The sequence below is a fragment of the Patagioenas fasciata genome, chromosome 3 (assembly GCF_037038585.1).
Source record: "Patagioenas fasciata isolate bPatFas1 chromosome 3, bPatFas1.hap1, whole genome shotgun sequence".
Classification (NCBI taxonomy): Eukaryota; Metazoa; Chordata; class Aves; order Columbiformes; family Columbidae; genus Patagioenas; species Patagioenas fasciata.
This window is the reverse complement of record NC_092522.1, coordinates 30,930,478-30,950,911: the sequence shown is the minus strand read 5'-3', so window position 1 is coordinate 30,950,911 and position 20,434 is coordinate 30,930,478. Positions and strand designations below refer to the sequence as shown.

The following is a 20,434-nucleotide window of genomic DNA, read 5'->3' as shown; positions in this document are numbered from 1 at the left end:
GCAGCCCCTTTTTTTAAAAAAAAAACCACAAAACACAAACACACAAGACAAAAATTTGCATTGTGTTAGTCTCCCTAAAACACAACTAACTGTTGCAATTTTACTAAGCTTATCTTACTCTACTTACCTTAGAGTATTTTACAAATTCCAGAGTAATTTCTGATTTGCTGATTTTCTAAGAAAACACAAAGTACAAATGTATCTCTTTTATTTCAAAGGTTTTCATATTCTGAAAAACGTGTTTTAAACTTGATTATTATGAGACTAGAGTAGAAGAGTGCTATAGAACACAGTTGATCTCCATGCATTCTAAATGGTAGATGGCAGAAATGCCCTGCTTTTTCTCAGTAAGTGTCCTGATGACTGTGGTCAGTAAATACTGCTTCTTGTCATTTGGTGGCTGTCAGTCATTCAGAAATTCTGCAGCCTGCTACTGTGGCTGCTCTCTGAACAGTGAACATGTTCCTCAAGTAAATGTCAGGACATGTGTCTTCATAAATTGTGATGGTTGGCTGATGGAAGAAAGAAAATCAAGGAAATGATTTTTTTTTTTTTTCCCTTTTTCTGGGACATCCTTTAAAACTCTGCAATTACCCTGGGGATTCTCACCTCTTGTGCAGCTGAATTAGTCCCTCCTAACAAAATTGGTTGTTCTTCAGATCCTCTGCAAACGTATGGCTGAATATTGAGGCAGTTGTTCTCTTGTTAGTATACATTAAACTTCATTAAATTCATGGTGGATCGTGTCCCGGCAGCTTGGAGTCTGCGGCACCCTATTTGCTGATACAGCCTGTTGAGATCCAAGTTCTTTAATTTGCAATTGTAATATGTAATTTTCTAGAAATAAAATGCAATTCAGTCACAGGACATTCAGAAGCACTCAATTCTAATCTATAATGTCAGCAAGCCCATTTCACTGACATTATTGTTTTGACACTGAGTGTAATAGAAATGATTAAGCCAGGAAGAGAGCAGCACTTACTTGACTGCTGTCAGCTACCGAACCACAATAGCCCAGCACACAGACCCTATTCAGCTGATGAAACGTGAAACTTGATATGCTGCTGCAAAATGTTAGTAACCACAATGCTATATTTCAATCCCTACTTGATTTTATAAATGTTTAGTCTCACTCTGTTAGACCCAGTGTCATACAAAAGCAATTCCTGTTTCACAACTGGAAGGAATAGCAACCAAACTTCTTTCTTTGAAATTCACTGTATCCAGGCATGTGTCAAGGCCTTTTTTTCGGTTATTTTTTCAAATGGAAGAGTGTATTCAGATGGGGGATGAAAATGGAAAAGATATGAACAATAGTAGTCCTTGTGACTTTAATGTGAAGATTAAGATTCATGATGGTAGGAATGTAATGTGATAGAAATATATATCATGGCCCTTCCAGCAGAATGTATACTTTGTTCTGAAATAATTTGTTATTGCTGAGCATGGGGATGCAGGCACTCAAACTTAGTGCTAAGTGGGTATTTCTTCAAAATAGGTGTTTGCTTTCCTTTACATTTTATATAATTCTATATCATTATGTTGTCAAATGTCCTGTGGCATAAGGCTACCAAACTAGGCACAGACAAGGCCGTGTAATGATGTAAGCAAATACCTCTGTCTCTCTTGTGTCTGAAAACTCCCTTTTCCTCTCAGCTCTGTGCACAGAAGATCCATAGTGTTACTTCAAGATATTTCAAGTTATACTTACAAGCAGTCTTACCATATTCTTTTCTCATTTTATGGTTCAAAAGATTTTACTTTAGACTGCTCAGTTGTTCATAGAAGTATTGTCCACACATCATCTAAGGCATTGCAGAAAAAGTATTTTATCAATAGAATCTGGATTAGATTAAGAATTTGGAAAGAATAGATGAGAACAAGACATGGGGCACAGTGTGAGACGAAGCTGACTCGGAAGGTACTGAGCATCCTCTGTAGCACAGGGGCATTTGAGAACTGTCACCAGTGGAGGTAGGAGGCATCTTGCCAATTATATGGTTACATAAATGGCTTTATAAGTTTACCTCTTAAATAAAATATCACCTCAGGGAAGAGTCTGATTTATTTTACTGCTCTGTAAATATCAAGTATGTTTATATTAGTTATATCACACATATAAACCTGATTGTTGTATCTCCATGTATTGTAATACATTCAATATTACAAATAACCAAAAATTTTCTTCTTGATGAGAGTGTAAGCATTTCTTATTGACGATCAATCCATCATAAGGTGTTTGTAGCTTCAGTTCTCAGCTTTGTTGCCTTCTCGTTACTCAGCCAGACAGCCGAAACTCTGACTCAGAGGAGAATGCAGAAAAGTTAATATCTTTTACATTGTGATGCATTTTTAGCATTATTTGAGCAGTGGTGCCACAGACATGGGAGAACTTCAGCATAGGTTTAGTAGATTTAGATAGGTATAAAACACTGGAATAACTGAAAATGCTGTAATACTCTAAATAATAAAATAATTTACAAATATCAGTAATAGAAGGGGAGACATACATGCAAACAGACAGTGGATTATGTATCTTGAGATATATAATAATTGCCTGGGATATATAGTAATTGCCATGATTTATGTTAAAGAAAGTAGCAAAGCGAAGCTAAAGCAGGGAAGAAACAGGAGTGCGACATGAGTTCATGTTTTGGAGCAGGAAATTTTGGGTTTCATTACTGGCTATTGCCATAATTTTTGTCATGTCAGAACTAAATAACTTAATTTTCCCTTCTGAGAAATGTTCATAGTCCTATGCAATTTCCAGGGCCGTAATGAGACTGAAGGAAGTGGCAGTTATAAATTGATATAAATTCTTCACGTCAAAGATCATATAGGAAGGGTTTTCTTCCCATGACGAGAGATTGTAGCAGACCATAAGAGAGCTGGAGTTCCACCAGAGGAGGGACATGTGTGAGGGGACAGCGGGTAACCATGCATGCCATGGCAATGATTTGGTAAATCCTGCTGAGAGAGCCAAACTCTGCAGTGGCTTTTCTCCCAACTTGACTGCACAGGTGGAAAAGAAAGGGTGCAGTCTGGGAAGGGACTGACTAGAGCTGGGTAGGAAAACATTTCTTCTTCCCTTTCTCTCATCTTGCAGTATTTTTTCACATTTAAAAAAAATGGATCGCATTCCAAATGCAACTCAGTCTACAAAAGAAAACAAAATGCTGAGCTGCATGTTTGCGAAAACAATCAAAGACACTGAAATGTCTTTCATACCCATAGCATTTTTAGGTTTAACTTTTCAGACTATTTCAACTTTTAAAACTATTCTCTGCATTTTCTTATTGCAAGCTAACTCACATGTGACAATTCCTTCTGAATGAAAAGAAATAACTTTTCCCCTGTTAGGAATATCTACAAGAAGGCAGTAACACTTTTTTGCTCACTGGCTTGTGTGAAGTTCCCAGCAGAGAATATGCTGATATCTGTGTATACACACAGTTCTGTGCAGGCCTTCAGTTCCCAGCCATAATATATCATTAGCAAAGGTTTGGGGTTTTGTGCTTTGGGCTGGCCTAACTAGGAGTGAAGAAAGGGAGACTTACCCTGTGGTTTCACAATTGGCTAAGCCCACCCCGCTGCGGCTGTCACCGCGAGTAGCGTTCCTGCTCTTCCCCCTGTGCTTTGCAGCCAGCTCTGTGAGCAGACTGTGCTCTCATCTTGAAGTATCTGCATTTTTTTCAAGCAATGGATTAAGTCTATAACACTTTGGTGGGGAAAAAACACTTTTTCAGCTGAGAATCAATAGAAACAATATTGGTTGTGGATATGTTGAATTCTGGAGGGATGCAAACAGGCACCAAAATAATCACAGGAGAAGACTGTTGTTTCATGTCCTGGACAGATCATTTTTTACTGGTGGTAGAGACTTGAAGTCTCAGGACAGCTTTGAGTGTGTACTGCTAAGCCCAGAGATCTTACACCATGGGGAAAAAGACAGGGTTTTGCCAGAGTGCCTTTAAAGTGAGTACTAGGTTTATTTGAGCAAGTTTATTTATAGGAATTGTCAGCACTAATAAATGAAAAACGGTTTTGAAAAGTATTGTATGACAATATGTATGATGGCTTTATGAGGTAATAATTTGATATCTGAATGATAAGGATGACAGAAGTAATGCTACTTTATTGATACAATACTATAAAATAAAAGCTTCTAAAAGGAAGGAAGTAGCAATACAAACCGTGATCTCTCTCCTAATATCCGTTTGCACAAAAGAAAAATGTTTAAGTATTTTTAATGTAGCTGTTGAATTTATAGCACTTTTTTTGACTGTTTTCCTCGGGCTTAGGTGTAGCATACTGTGTACATCACTTCTGTGTTCAGGCCTAGAACTTGTCTTTTACCTCTGCTTTGCAGCTTCATGTCAGTATTTTGTACAATATTTGAACAAAGGCTGATTTCCCATTATATTAAAATATAATGGTGTGTTACAGAGGACAATTCTACTTCTTATTTTTTCCTTATGCTTTCCTTATGTCTTCCTTTAATCTTGGTGCAAGTTAAATGCAGGGATGGGGTTTTTCGTTTAAAATTGACAGGTTGCCACCAGCACAACTAAGCCTGTAGTCAATGAGCCAGGCTCAGTAGCAAGTGAACATCTCTGGTATCTTGCAAAAACCTCTGAGCATCTTGCAGAATGTGTTTTTTCTCTCTAATAGCACATAGACAAGCTATGTTGAGATTATAGTCTTTAGCAAAAATGACAATCAATGTTTCCAAGTCATCTGTGACAAAATACTCCTGCCCATGACTCAATAAAGCCAGAGGTAAAGCAGATATTTAGAAAGAAGATGGAAAATCTTGTGTTTTAGAGCGCAGATTATCACTTTTGGTGAGCTGAATTTGGTCCCTTGCCCAGCTAGTGAATTGTTGGCAATGGTGGGCAAATTCCACACCAACACTTTTGCAGGTGGTTACTGACTGTGTTTTCCTCAGAGCTGAGCACCCAGCTCGAGGTACCCGGGGTCTGACTTTAAGAAAGGCTGCGCTCTCGGAAAGGCAGCTGAGTCAATAGAAGCTGTGTGTGAAACTGTAACATGCTATAAAATGTTAATACTCAAAAAAATCAGGTCCAAGTCGTCTCCTATTAGGTACTCAGTCAGTCTTGGTTATTCCCATTTTTAAAACAGGAACAACATTATGCCTTACATTGGTAGATGCTGGAAGATAAGCTCAGTCATGCTTATAAAATATCCAGATCCTGTGACAATGAGCACCTCGTAGTGAAATTAATAATTCTTCATTTTTCTCCAAGCTTGACTAACATATGGTTAAAACTAGGAAGAATGCTCCCACATTGCGTATTTATATGCCATACAAATTATTCCAGTGTCTAGGAAGGCACTTGGACAGAGTGGATGCCTCTGTGTGGAAGGATGACTCCATTTCATGCCAACAAGAAATGGATGTTTCTTAAGTTTTCCTTCCATTAAGTGCTTTTTCGAAGGAAAATCTAAACATTTTTAACTGGGATTTTCACAATCTACTTTTATTTACACTGGTGTGATTCTCATTGATCTGAGATTAACTGGGGATGTCTTTATGTTGCAAGTCTGCCATGATCCTGAGGGTCTCTTCGAACCGAAACAATTCTATGATTCTATAAGAGGAATGAGTGATTTTTTTACCTATGTTTTAAACTGAGAAAATCCTGTTTCCAGATATGTACATCCTAATAATCGTTTAACATCAAGCTCTTCCCAAAGTACAGAATATCTAAGACCTGATGTTATGGTATGAAGTGTTTGTTCAGTGATTATGACTTAAAATATCCCTTCTCCCCCCTTGTTCCACTCTTGGCTGCCAGCTGCACCTTTGCAGGGGAAGCAGTGTCCCTGCCCTTGGCTGCATCGCTGCAGCTCTTGGTGCAGATTCTCCATGAGAGAAATCTGACCTAGCCCAGCTGAAAACAAAACAGAAGCAGGTGGGGCTTTTTACAGAGACAATTTCCTTGCTCAAAGCAGTTAAGCCCAAGCTATTGAAAACAATGTCTTTTAGAGCTTGTTGCTGTATCTTATACTCATGTTTACTTGTTTAAAGAAATGCTTTTCTTAATACTGATATAGACTCACATTTTCAAATCAGTCTGTATGCTGTAGGTAATTAATAAAATTTCCTCTTGTGGTAAGTAGCTAGTGTCTATATGTGGAGGTTTTTCTTTTATTAATGTGTATTAAGCTACCTGAACAGAACAGGTAAAATATTACCTGTTTGCTGGGTATCGATGGCAAAGCTACAGTTAACTTGTAGGACCAAGTTATTTCCTGAATTGTTAAAGGGCTTTATAATCCCTACTTTATTATCCTCCATCCTATTGACTCCCACTGTAATGAAAATGAATTTCAATTTCACACAACACTGGTGCAGATGAGACAGCTGATTGCCTTGTCTGCCAATAAGCTGTTTATTTTTCAAATCAGACTTATAGTTCATTTTCCTGTTTTTATCTTGATGATCCCTCTTAATTTATTCATAAAATCTAACAAAAAGTATATAGTAGACTTTTATTTGCTATTAATAAAAACTAAACACAAATGCCCTTCTCCAATGATTTTCCACACTCATGTTTGTAGGTATTTCCTTCCAATTGTCTTTACGAGACAGTGTACAGGTCCTTCCCTCCTTCCTTCCCTCCTTCCTTCCCTCCTTCCTTCCTTCCTTCCTTCCTTCCTTCCTTCCTTCCTTCCTTCCTTCCTTCCTTCCTTCCTTCCTTCCCTCCTTCCCTCCTTCCCTCCTTCCCTCCTTCCCTCCTTCCCTCCTTCCCTCCCTCCTTCCCTCCCTCCTTCCTTCCCTCCTTCTTTCCTTCCTTCCCGCCTTTCCATGAGATACGGTCTGACTAACAACTTAAGTGTGTAGTTTTATGTTTGGAGGACATGCTTAATGATGTACTAAAAAGTCTCATGCATCCTGACTGTTTTTAATACTCAATAAACACGGCAGTTTTTGTTCTCCTATCAAAGGAGCTTTATTTTATCTCATCAGATAAATCAGATCACACGTTCCTCTTTGCATACAAAAAGCTCAGTGTTGTTTCTGAATTTTAATATGAAAATACATGGGACAATGGTCACATCTGTGTTCCCATAAATAATTCAGACCACAAATATGTTGATGCAAATCAAAGATCAAAGGTAATTTTTAGGATAAACATTAAGATATTTGTGAGCATTTTATTTTCTGGGAAGCTAATGACAAATGAACTGCCATTTTCCTCATTTAAGTTAAAAAATAATCTGTCAAAACTATTATTGCGATTAGTCTGGCTGAAACCAAAACTGCTTTCCCTTTTAAATGAAATTTTAAATTCAGCAACCAGAAAAAAAAAAAAAAGGCAACAAAAAAACCCCAAACCAAACCAAACCAAAAAACAACCAAACAAAAAACCCCAAACAACGAAAAACCAAACCAAAACAACAACAAAACAAACAAAACCAGCCCAACAACAACAAACCACAACAGTCCTTTGAGGACTCAAGGTAGGTCCTTCAAGAATACAGTGTCAAGCATGTTGTTTGGGAGTTACTGGTTATAGACCAAAGAGGTTCTTGTAGATTCTTTAAATGCTTAAAGGAAACACATAAAATACAGATGTTTCTTCATCATAAAATCAGTGACTATGCCTGGGTCATTAGTATGGTCTGAGTTTTTTAGATATACACTCACACACAAATCTCTTCTGCTTTACTGAATTGTATAAGTGGAAACAAATCTTGCAGCAATAAGTGGTTCTGCATGAATGGTTTAAATTCAGCAAATTCATAAATAAATAAGAACTGGTCCTTGTAATGTGAGGTATGCAGGAACTCTAGCTGCTGTTGGTTCGACAAGCTCTGCCTGAAGAGCAGAGCCGATGCTAACCACTTGTGCTCAAACTTGACTTCAGCTGTCATTCACTGGAGTTGTGTCCATTCATTTGAGGAAATCAGGTTCTGATTTAGGTATACAATTATAATGAGCAGATGTACCATATTTTGATACTTAAAACACAGGGGAGGGGCAATTTTAGACCAAATTTAACCAGGTCTAAACTAATGCTAAACTCCCAATTCTCTGAATTGGCCCAAATAGCTGGAACCACGGAGGATTTCTTTGTCATATCTGCACTTTTAGGCTGCCATCTTAACAGCCGAGAGGCTAATTTCTGGCTTGGTGCTGGCCCAGGTGTGGTTAACCTCACAGAATTGTAACATTCCAGCAACAAGAATTCATTTTTACCCACTGTTGCCACCAACCAAATGCTAACATTTTACTTCAGAGAGCACAATATTATTCAAGCTGTCTCACAATACTCAAAATGTTTGTATCATTACAAACTGATCACAAATTGTTCAATACTTCTGAAGTTTAACTGCCATATATTCTCTCCCTACCTGAAATGATGTGTATTGAGGATAAGCTAACCCAGTCTGTGTGTATAGGTAGGCAGCCAGAAATGAGCACAAAAATCTGGCTTCTTTCTGAGCAAAACCTACTATTTTTTAATAGCTCTGTGTGAAGGGGAAAATGCTTTTTCTGGATATCTGTGTCTCCATCAGGGTTCTCAGAGCTTGTGTTGTAAGGGTACAGAATGGGCACCCCTGGGAAGCAGTCTGGGAAAGGGCAATGCAATTCCAGAAGGCACAAAAGGGACATTGATTCTCTTCTCCTTCTCAGAGATGGGCTGTGATTTCTTTCCTCCTAGCCAACTTTGAAAATACCAGACCATCCCCAGAGCTAACACGGGCACGCAAGGTAAGACAGACTGAGCAGTAGGAATACCTGAGCAGAGAACAGACCACGGGGGAAGAAAAGGCCTGTGTTATATTTACAGTTTGTCTTCTGTGCTGTTCTCTCTTATCTGATGAAATGCTTTAATGACTTTTCCCAAAGCAAGAGAAATGCCTTATTGGCAGTCCCTGAGAAGCCTTCTTTAGTAGTGTTTCTTAAAACACACACTATCTATCTCCTATATGTCATTTGTTTCCTACTGTTACGACGGTGAAATCAATTTCTGTGGGCTGGAATTTGATCTTTTAATAGGGATGTTTTTGTATATTAGCTAACTTTGCAAGACATCTCAAACATTTCATATTTTCACCCAGGAAAAACAACTTCATTCAGCAATTCTCAGACTCCTTTGAGCTTTGCACAGGAAACCACCTGGAAATGTATGACAAAATACACACAGCTAAGCAGTGGAAAAACTGAAGCACATCACATAGCCTAATATAAACAGAATATTCCATCCACGGGCAGTAAGTATGCCTTTTTTTCTCAGGGGGTTAGACTCAGTTTAGATCAACCCACTGCGATTTCACATTTGACTATATGAAACTGCTTTAGCTTACCGCGTACAAAGTCATGAAGATATGCCACCATGCATTTTTGTGTTAAAATTGAAATGGCCAACGCTGAGACCTAGTAGGGTTCTGACTTAGAAAACTTGTGTTCATAGTTCCCATTCAAGCACTTTCTGCTCTGTACAGGTTTCTACTTCTGTATGTGACTCCAGTCATCCCGCTCTCACAGGTCATCCTACAAGCTGGAGAGTCATTCTGCTCATGCTCTTTGGGAATGTTTTGTATCAGCAATGTGTCAGACTCAAATCTGCTCGACAAAAGCCAGCAGCAAAACTCCCACAGGATTTGGGCTCTATCTCAGCCATAAAGGAGCATGGTGACTGTGTTTGGAAGTGTTTTCTCTTCTTCAATATGTAAAAGTTTACCTGAGAAGGTAAAACATATGGTCACGTGTCCCTCTGTATTAAGGCTGACTGAACACCAGGCACACACGCAGAGTTTTTCACCCTTCAACTTTTCTGCTGATATGAAGTTAAGAGACCAGCAACAAGGTGTTGCTCAGACAAAACATGCTGGAGCATCTGAACACCGACTGTTCTTGGAGGCCCCGGGGGCTGCCAGTCCAAACACCTCTGGGTCACCCTGGCTCCCAGCTGCACACCAAGCCCAGGCCTTCCCAGGCTGGAGCCCAGGGAGAACCACTGCTGTTCCCACCCACGAACCCTTCGTCTCCTCTCTGAGGTATGTGGTATGTGTTTTGTGGCTTTCAGCTGTGCGAGGGTTTGGTATGTAGTTTACAGGCTCAGTTGAAGGTTGGGCTTACTTGAGCTATAATCTAGTTATATGCTGTTTCTTTTAAGTATCTTCCTTGTGGAACATGCCAGTTTTATCACTACATGCTTTTCCAGCACTGCCACTTTCTGTAAATAACACTCAAATGCAACATATATGAATGCTGGCAGACGGGATGGGGTGTACAACAGTCTTGGCACTGAATGCCAGCCTGGAGGACCCGCCATCCGGACAACCCAGAATTTGGCAGCTGCTTTGCTGAATGCCGCTCCAGGCTGAAGCATCTGCTTTGGCTGTGCTAGCAGAGAAAGTTTTCACAGCTGCCAGACTGGGCTCCATTTACTCTGATTTTATATGCTTTTTAGGAGCTGGTCTAGCTTGCAACAGCACATAACTTTAACATTAGACTTATAAAATGAGGCTTTGATGCTTTGGAGCTCCATGTGTGTACTTTCTCCTCAACAAGGAAGCACTGAACAGGAAGCAAAGGCTGATGGGCAGTGTTACTGAGTCAGTTATCTTAGTTGCTCTCATCCTTTCATAATGTTTCTGAATGGAAGAAACAAAGTATTGACATTCACAACAGAGAACTGAGGCAGAGGATATGGATCTCGCATAAAAAATGAAGCTAAGTCTTACTTTCCGAAAGGCAGAGACGTTTGTACATATGTCAGTTTGTTATGCTCAGAACAATTTACAGTCACCAGACAGAATATGAACACAGTACTTATATTTCTGTAGGGCAGAACTGTCATGGTGAATGTAGGAATATATTACTTGGAAGTAATCTCAGAACTGTACAATTCTTGCAGCTAATGGTACAATCCTTTCATTTTTTGTGATAGCTATGTTAAAAGTGGACACCAAAGATGCCATGACTAATCGTGTTTACCATCTGTTAGCAATATCTCCATGTGAATTAATTAGCAAGGGTCTGAGAGTCCTCTGTTTATAGTCTTCCATGAAAGTAATACTGATTGGAACTGACATAGTATTAAATTGCTTCCCCGTCTAATATGCCCCTTTTGACAAAAGATTAGCCTTGCCACCTGTCCCCTTGGCTGGTGATTACTTTTCTCAAATATTCCTCTTCTGAGGTGAAACTTAATAAATACAGGAACGTTTTACCGCTGTAATTGTTTATTGATACTAAGACCATGAAAGTGGTCCTCACTGTTGTTGGTGTCTCACTCTGAGACTACTATATTCTTAAGGAGAACTGAAGATAGAAAACACTTCCAGTTAGACATTAAATGTTCCTGCCAGCCTGTTTTCAATGCATCTCCTGCACAGAAATCACTTATTGCTTCATCTGTAAGGCAAACAGCAAAACATTCAACACTGAAGCTGCTTTGAGCAGATACCTACAATCTCTTGGTTTCCGGATGAACCTGATTGCCCTGAATAGTTTCACATGTGAGCACTTGATCTCCTGAATATGATGTTCTGCAAATATCCTGTGATACTGATTTACAGCCTACTACTCTGGCAAATGCTGCTGCAATATATTTCCAGAGAATGAAAAAAATGCAAACAAGGCAGGTTCATTAACCTTCCTAACACCCTTCCCCCATGTTCCCCCTCGGCTGAAATCTGTAGATGACTTTCAGCAGATATTTTTTGAAGTATTCCTTCACCTCTAATCAGATGGCAAAAGTGTTTATTTTATTTAATCACGGCTGTGAAACCGAGCCTCTATTTTTTTTCTTATCTTCCTTTTTTTCATAAGGACCCTTTTGATTTGCCTCTCTCTTCATGACCACATGAAATTTGGCTAGTGATGAAAAGACCAAGTGGGCCCCACCGAAAATTTTCAGAACATGCAGAGTTCAGCTCAGGGGGCTGGCAGGTCTCTGGAGGACCTGCAGATTAACCACTACTCAACTCACATCCAGAAATCATACTAATTTCAGTATGTGCATTTACCTACTATGTGTAAAGAGCCATGAGCAATCTCAGTAGCAGGAAGGGAGTTCCTACCTATCTGGGAAGTCGGTATGGTCACATAACTGATAGTACGGAGCTTGGGAGGAAGACTATTTGTCTCTGAAAAGATTGACTTCTGAAAAATGCTTTTGCAGAAGGAGAGGTCACAGTCCTGAATGAAGTCTAGGAGGAGAGCAAAGTTGGGGAGAGCTGTTAACATGACAAGCCTGCCTCCTGAGTGCTCTCTGCAGGAGGCACCTGGCTTGGAGTCCCAGCTGAGTTGCTGCTTAATAGCTCATCTGGGCGCCAAAAGCTGTTTCATGACATTCTTGGCTTAAGCATTGCAAAAGCAGTGGAACATTTTTGCTAAACAGAGCCTTTAGTCTTTAAATCATTGCTTTCTGGATGAAAACCCAAGAAAATTAAGAGCAATGTCAAAATGCTAAAATTTTAGTGTTCAGTGAGACACAATTTTGTCCTCAATCTCAATGGCTGGCTCCAAAGTTTCCTGATGTATACATTAGCAAATAGTTGCCCTTTTGTATGAACAGTAATCTGCCATGTCCTCTGAGCATCATGGATGAGCTCGTGTTCCATCAAGCGCACCTCCAAAAACTATTTTAAGCTCAGCTAATGAATCTTGTGTTACTTCTAACATTAATACTTGGGAGACTTAAAAACATTCACTAAATGGAACTTGCCCAATCTGCAGCTGGAAAAACCAGGACATATTATTCTTCTGGAAAAGTAATAAAACCTTGGACACTTTTCAGCTATATTTCTGTGCAGGATGGATCAACTGTTCTGTGCTCAGTTAAGAATTCTAGAAATGTTCATGAAGTCATTCCTGATAAGAGTTGCATAAACTACTTGTTTTGCGAAACAACTGTTTGCTTACAGGCCAGTTCAGTGACCTGTGATTTATTGCATGTATGTGTCCAAGACACTTTTTACTAGTAAATCTTTTTCCATTTTCCTTTACAATTTTTTCTCATTCCTTCTGAATTCTCTGACTATAAGATCCAGTGAAACCAATGATGAGGACAGGGAGAAGGCATGCAGTGTCTCTTGGTCCTGGGGGAGAGAACAAGAAATGCACATCCAGCATTGGATCATTTCATAAATTAACCAGACAGATGGAAGTGACTTCCCCAGGATGACCCATAGCAGGAAGGTGCATAACTAACATTTGCAGGCTGGATCTCCTCTTACCAACATTTTTTCTATTGTATTCATCTTCCTTTTTTTTCACACTAAAGTTGCACAAATAGAAGAGAAACTGCACAGCAGTATTTTAACAATTTCACATTGATTTGTGGGTTAAAAGGTTGTAATTAGTCAGACAGAATAAGTTATCAATTTAACTTTATTTCCCAGCTGTGCTCACCTGTCATTTTTAATTATTATTTTCAGGATCCTTGTGATGATGTCATCCCCCTAAATTTCCCAAAATCTCCCCAGTGTTCATTTCAAATGATTAATGAAGGTATGAAAACTATGAGTGCTTCCAAATCAAGTATGTGTATGAAGGTAAGCAGTGCACAGGAAAAGATGATTAAAATAAAGAATTGTGTGTTTCCTTGAAATTCACCAGCCCATTGATGTTCCAGCAGTTCAGATCTCAGTGGAACTTTTGTGCAAACTGCTGAATACTTTTTCTATGGGGAGAAAATATCTAGACAAACCTGACTGTTAGGCCTATTTGAATTTTATTTTATGGCTGTGGGTTTTGCATACTTGTGACATTAAGAGGACAAAAGTGGGCTCTGTGCTGAAGTGATAGGTCTGGCAAATCCATATATCGATTGTCTTGAAAAGTGTGGGCATCGACAACATTTCATTTTGAATGTGACTTTTTAATGAAGAAAATATTGGCTAAAGCAACCTAAAAGGTAAGCTATTGCAACACTGTGTATTAATAAGCAGTCAGGATTTGTCAGGAGAGAAACTGCAGCATTGTGTTTTGCTGGTCTTTGCCAAGGCCTCTGGAAATACCTAATCCATGTGGAAGCAGGCTCCAATGCTTAACTACTAAAGTAGCATAGTATTTTCCATTCTAACACTGCATTGTCTTAAAACACTCATTCCCATTCTAAACTTCGTGTCTGTCCCCTCAGTGGATGAACTCCCAATGAAGCAAGACTGTCTACATCACAACAAGGAAGGATGAAAAACCTGGAAATGATTGTTCTTTTAGCAGAAGGTGAAACATCAGATTGCTCCACGGTTGCCATCAAACACATCATCCAATAATTCTACAGGAAATGTACACTTTCACTGTAAGAGATTATATGCCATTTTAGTCAATAATCATGATGTTCCTCAATAAGGTCAGCAAAGGCAGGTTCCAAGAAAAACCTTGAGTGGTAAAAGCACACTTTTTGGTTTTTTTTAGAACCAGAGAGTTTAAGTCCAAAACTATCATTGAAAAACTACTGTTCAGTTGCTATCTAGCAGTAAAATAAATTCAGTTCTGTATGTGTCTCAGGAGGGATTAATCATAATATACTGATGCCTACGTTGTGGAAAACTACATCCAAGCCAGATTGTCTTCAGTCAGTGGAAAGAAATGAAGTTTTTTTCTGGGCATGATTCATTTCCTAACGTAGGTGCTAAGAGAAGTAAACGATACAATAAAAAAACCCAAACAAACAAACAAAAAAACACAACAGGTAAATACAGTGGATAATTTATCATTCTAAAATACTGAATGCATAAGACTGTCTATTTCTCTGCAATAGCCTTCAAGAATCTCAAGATATGAATTCTTTTGGTAAAAATGTCACTTGTCCCTAGAATTTTGTGCAGGTCTAAACTGACCTGATTCGACCAGCTAAATAATTGTGTCCCAAATCAGCCCAAATGACACTCTGAAAACAGGGTGTTTTTTCTACTAAAACTCTTGGGAAGTTGTATCTTGTAGGTGTTCCCAGAGACTCATGCAGCAAAATAATCTAGTCCCTCACAAAAAATGTCACTGTGGTCTCTTTCTCTTGAGATGGTCATGATGATGGTACATGATGTTTGTGTATGAATGCTGTGGTCAAAGTGGTTGCCCAGAATGGGAGAGACATGACTTTTATGCTTTCCTCAGTTAGAGGAGGTTCAAACCCACATCTTTTCACTTCTAAGTGTGCCTAACCACAAAGCCATGGAAAAATGAGTGCCATATAGCTCTCTTAATGATATTGGGTGCTTTTTTCAGAAGAAAGGAATTAGAGAGGTGATGATCCAGAGATGTGAAAGGAGAAAAACGTGCCTGTGTAGCCTGTTGCTCAGGCTACCTAAACAGCAGGGTGAAGACCTAGTTTTCAGTCCTTGTTCAAATAAATGTTTAGGGTCACTGACTAAAATGTGCAAATAGGCATTGGAGCAGAGACCTCCCCTTCTGGGTGAATTTCCTAACCACAGGCTGTTTCATGTGCGAATACTTTGGAGTGTTTCGTAAATGCCACTTAAAGAGTCAGTAGCAGAACAGAGGCCCAGACAGCAATCACTTGCTTACTGAGGCTGAGAGAAGGTGAGCCAAAGATGCATATATTTTTGTTCTTTTTTTTAGAAATCATGTTTGCTGGGTTAGCCTTGGCTAATGGCCAAACACCCACCCAGCCACTCACTCACTTCCCCTCCTCAGTGGGACACGAGGGGAAAACCATAGAACCACAGAACATCAGGTTGGAAGGGGCATCAAGTAACATCTGGTCCAACCTTTCTTGGCAAAAGCACCATCTACACAAGATGACCCAGCACCCTGCCCAGCTGAATCATAAAAGTGTTCAGTGTTGGGGATTGTACCAGTTCCCTGCGGAGATTATTCCAATGGCTGATAGTTCTCATAGTGAAAAATTTCTGGTTGGAGGCAGCCTCGATAGTTCCCCACAGAGATCCACCTGCAGGCTCTGCTGCCAGCACCTGGGCACCTGCACCCAATACATCACAGAAGGACTTCTATTTAAGTTTTACCTATCCAGACATGGCAGGATCTTCTATAAATCACAGAATCACAGAATGTTAGGGATTGGAAGGGACCTCAAAAGATCATCTAGCCCAATCCCCCTGCCAGAGCAGGAACACCTAGATGAATGGCTCTCTACAGTTTAGAGATGCTTGTGCACATTCTGTTTAAAACTTCTGTGGAAAGTGACAGTAGTGCTTTTGAAATGTACATCAAATTGAAAAACCATAAGACAGAAGATTGTTTGGAGTTCCCTTCATGTAAATGTGAAGCCATGCTACCACCTTCACTGGAGCTTCCCTGTTAATCAGAGCTACAAGTCTGTCCTACTGAAATACACTGCAGATGGCTTGTTTTGATACAGCAGTAAATGAGTATAAATTGTAACACATTGGACCAAACTAGGTTGTGTTCCTGTTGCCCTGTTTGGTATCTTCTCTGTTTTCTAACTAATAAATGCATGATAAATAATTGGATAGCAACAGGATTTTTCTCAGCTTTTTACTCAGCAAATGCTAGGCTGACAGACCTGGCAACCCACCCCTTCATCTTCTACCGAACCTGACTCGGACCAATTGCAGTGACAAAAAATGCCCCAAACCTACAGAGTGCCATCGAGGTCCCAGCCAAACAATCATCTTACAGGATTTTTGTATTAATTTTGAACAAGGATGGAGAATACGATCCTTAGAAATAGAGGTCAAGCAGTCGAGATGGAGAGGATGTTATTTTCATACTAAGCTCCTAGCACGGTGTTTGCGGGAGAGAAGGATTACCTAAGTGGAGACCTGAAGGTGATTTCCATTTCCCCTCTTCCCCTCATGCATGTGTGACTTTTGGCAAACCAGCATGTTATGAAATCCAAACATGCACCAGCAGGTAGAAAACAGACCATGTGTGTGTGCCACCGCTCATCCATCTGCCTCACAGACCACAAAGCCCAGCTGCATGGGTAAACATCAGATCAAATGTGTCACATGTTAGAAAATATGGTCCCTGCTAATAAATAACTACCTTCCTGTTGCCCTCTCTGATCTGTGCAAGTGGAGGGAAGTCACAGACGGGTGTGATCGAGGACAGGTGTGACCAATTATTCCTGGGCCATGTATGTTGCACAGAGCGTAGGTACCACAGTCTCTCAGGAATGCCATGGTGTCCACAGCGCCTGCCTTCCTAACATGGCCTAGTTTAATCCCATATAAATGTCTGTGCAAATTGTGTAAAATAAGAAGGTATAAACAGCAAACATTTTTTCATTCAACGATCATAGGGAAAATAAAAAATTAGTTTAAAGGATAATAGAGATGCATCCTCAACATGCAATTATCTAGGTATATGTGAGTTTTTGCAGACACACAGAAGGGCAGCATCTCCTGTCATATCAGAATGAGAAAGCTAATGGAGATACTAGGTAAATTATTTTGTAAAAAGCAAATGAACAAACCTTAGCATGTGACAGAGCAATAAATATGGAAGGAGTCATTGAAATGGGCTTCAGTGGGCTCTGTGTTCATTCACCTCTGTGTTTTGTGTTTGCTGGGCTGGAATTGTCTAGTAACAAGTTTCCTGACAAGAACAGTTATGGAAGCAGGGGACCCCATAACTGTCACAGTAAGCAAATGTTGGCTTTGTGTATGTTTATAAGCTATGATAATTCAACAGGAAAGAAACAATCAAAACTAATTGGACCTTAAATACTGGGTAGTACTATGTGAAAAAGCAAATATATCGGAGCCTCTAAGATCTGGACTAGGCTCTCAGAGGAAGCAGAAGTGAAAGGAAAAAGGCATTTAACCCTCTTCTGCCTTAGATGGGAAGAATTTGGGGGAGCTGTACCCCAGACATCTCAGCCGATTTTGTTTTCCTTATAAATGGTGGACAATGGCTTTGTATGAACAATGAAGCTGGGACCTCTGCTGCATTTCTGGCTTAACGGTAGTTACATGGGCACTCACCTACAATGCCAGCCCATAGTGGGTGAATACTTCCTAACACAGAATTGATTGGGGGAAAACAGAATATTAAAAAAAGGTGAATTTGCTGAGTAAATTCATAATAATTCATTGTGAATTATTCACACAGTTTTACTAACTGTCATCTGGAAAAAGTTAACAAATGGAAGAGAATGATTGAAGTGAGTAATAAATATAAATCAATCTGAGAGACAGGAAGGGTTACTTGTTGGTTGTGGAAAAGGATGGGATTGATTGAGCAACACAGTGAAAAAAAGCAGAAATTAGAATAAGAGAAACAAAGAGGGGTGACATGTTTGGCTATGTGACATTTTCCTGTTCCAAAATAGCTTATGTCTTGACTGGTGGCAGTTCATTCAGTAAAATTTTGATGATTGTTACTATTTTACACACACACTGTGAAAATGAAGGAATGGCCTCCATTACTCTGCTCTTCGTTGAGATCAACTGCTTTAATTTAGAAGTCAATAAACACCATGCATGCTCACAGCATCCCAACCCAGAGCTATTGGAAATTGGCACACTTGAACTTCCTCCCACTGGGAAACCAAGGCTTGGCTTTCAAAATTCATATTTTTATGTCCTTGCTAGTTTTATTTTATTAAAACAAAATATATGATTTCTCCCCACCACCCCCGCCCCCACAACCTCCTCCCAGTTGGTCACTGAAAGCTGCTTTTGTTGTGGGAAAGTGAATGTTAAAAGCAAGGTTGTATTCCATTCCAAAGGCAAATGCAGTTTTGTGATAGGAGCTGGAAATGTGTTAATTAAAATGTTGCTTTTACTTTGTCTTGAATGTCACATTAGCCTTATCTCCCACTCATGCAAGCTCTAAATGGTTTGATTTGGGCTTTTGGCCATCTTTTGTTTTTCGTTTTATTATTTCCACTTAAAAATTTATGGCTTGAGCCCAAGCTCATGAAACTCCATGGTAACACTCCTGTGGAGTCTCATAGACTTGCCAGCCTTGGAATAGAGCTTTGCTCTGGGAAACAAAAAAAAGAAAAATAAAAAATGACAAAACTGAGCTTGTGGCTTTGTATGATTGTTATCTTAAAGAGGTCTACATACAAAACTATAAATAGGACTCTCTCAGCTGCCAGTTTGATGAATGCATGTCACCGAGGTGACGTGGCATTCTACACCCTCAGACATCTTTAACATCAATAAAGTGTGTGCAGGCGAAAAAATGTCCTCTGACACTTATGTAAGCTTTGGGGTCTAATGGATTGAAATCTAGTAAGCAGTTCTTTCTAGTGCTTTGCAAGAAATAATATGGCCCATCTTACTGATTCTTCAGGGCTGGGAGGAACTGGGAGCTGTAAAAGCATCTTGGTTACTACAGTTTGCAAGTGCAACCCAAGAAGCATGTAAATACATTTTGTGCCACTTCGAGTTCCTCCTAGATTCTTTCAAGCCATTTAGGTAATATTTATCTCTAGGATAATCCTACTAACAGACACAGGTGATAATAGCATCACCATCTTCAGAAAATATAATTGTAGACTAGGGTATTCTAGCACTAATTTGCATTTTGCATGTTTAAAGATTTTTTGGGGGGGGAGGAAGCATGATATTTTATTGAAATATAGAGAGAAACAAATGACAAAAAAAGCAGACACTAGGTCAAATAATAGCAATATTTTTGCAATAGCAAAAATTGCATCCTAATTAAGTTTGCAGATGACACCAAATTGGGTGGGACTGTTGATCTGCTGGAGGGTGGGAAGGCCATACAAAGGGATCTGGACCCACTGGATCTTTGGGCTGAGGCCAGTTGTATGAGGTTTAACAAGGCCAAATGCTGGGTCCTGCAGTTGGGTCACAACAACCCCAGGCAGCGCTATAGGCTTGGGGAAGAGTGGCTGGAAAGCTGTTTGATGGAAAAGGACCTGGGGGGGCTGTTGATTGACAGCTGGCTGAACATGAGCCAGCAGTGTGCCCAGGTGGCCAAAAATGCCAACAACATCCTGGCTAGTATCAGGAATAGTGTGGCCAGCAGAATACAAAAGTGATTGTGCCTCTGTACTCAGCACTGGTGAGACCCCACCTAAAATCCTGTGTTCGGTTTTGGGCCCCTCATCATAAGAAGGACATTGAAATACTAGGGAGAGTGCAGAGGGGGGCGACGAGGCTGGTGAAGGGTCTGGAGCACAAGTCTTACGAGGAGCGATTGAGGAAACTGGGGCTCTTTAGCCTGGAGAAAAGAAGGCTGAGGAGAGACCTTGTTGCTGTCTACAACTACCTGAAAGGAGGTTGTAGCATGGAGGGTGTTGGTCTCTTCTCCCAAGTTGCAAGTGATAGGATGAGAGGAAATGGCCTCAAGTTGCACCAAGGGAGCTTTAGATTGGATATTAGGAAAAAATTCTTCATGGAAAGAGCTGTCAGGCATTGGAACAGGCTGCCCAGGGAAGTGGTGGAGTCACCATCTCTGGAGGTGTTTAAAAGGCATTTAGACAAGGTTCTTAGGGACATGGTTTAGTGCTAGAGTTAGGCT

The 20,434-nt window shown here is 39.9% G+C and overlaps 1 long non-coding RNA gene across 1 annotated transcript; it reads left to right on the top strand.

Annotated features, from left to right (window-relative positions):
* The first annotated feature begins 9,102 nt into the window (after positions 1–9,102).
* On the top strand, positions 9,103–19,077 carry LOC139827532 (uncharacterized). Its single transcript, XR_011738214.1, has 4 exons — positions 9,103–9,246; positions 9,478–10,032; positions 13,423–13,539; positions 14,127–19,077. It is a non-coding gene; the product is annotated as an uncharacterized lncRNA (long non-coding RNA).
* Positions 19,078–20,434: the final 1,357 nt, after the last annotated feature.